The 254-nt window shown below is 34.3% G+C and overlaps 1 protein-coding gene across 1 annotated transcript in view; it reads left to right on the top strand.

Annotated features, from left to right (window-relative positions):
* Window positions 1-254, top strand: part of LOC119588052 (glycine-rich cell wall structural protein-like) — a 28,914-nt gene that overhangs the window by 9,753 nt on the left and 18,907 nt on the right. The gene's annotated exons all lie outside the window — the stretch shown is intronic.

The raw sequence follows: 254 nt of genomic DNA, 5'->3' as shown, positions 1-254 counted from the left end.
GACTGTCCATCTAGATAAAAAACAAAAGTACGGAGACGCCTACAGAATTAGTGACGGAATCTCTTCCTTCAGCTTTGGGTGAAGAAAAAAAGAAGAAAATTATAAAGGAGATTGAATGCAAATATCATTTTCAACCGGGTGACAGCGTTTACTATTCTAATTGCTTGATGAAAACAATTAGCAATTATTCTAGTAAATTAAAGACGAAGGATTATGATATTGGAGGGTTCATTAGAAATTGATCGAGAAACGTG

This window comes from Penaeus monodon, chromosome 23 (genome assembly GCF_015228065.2).
Source record: "Penaeus monodon isolate SGIC_2016 chromosome 23, NSTDA_Pmon_1, whole genome shotgun sequence".
NCBI lineage: Eukaryota > Metazoa > Arthropoda > Malacostraca > Decapoda > Penaeidae > Penaeus > Penaeus monodon.
Note: the sequence above shows the minus strand (reverse complement) of the source record. Positions and strands in the feature narration are given on the sequence as shown.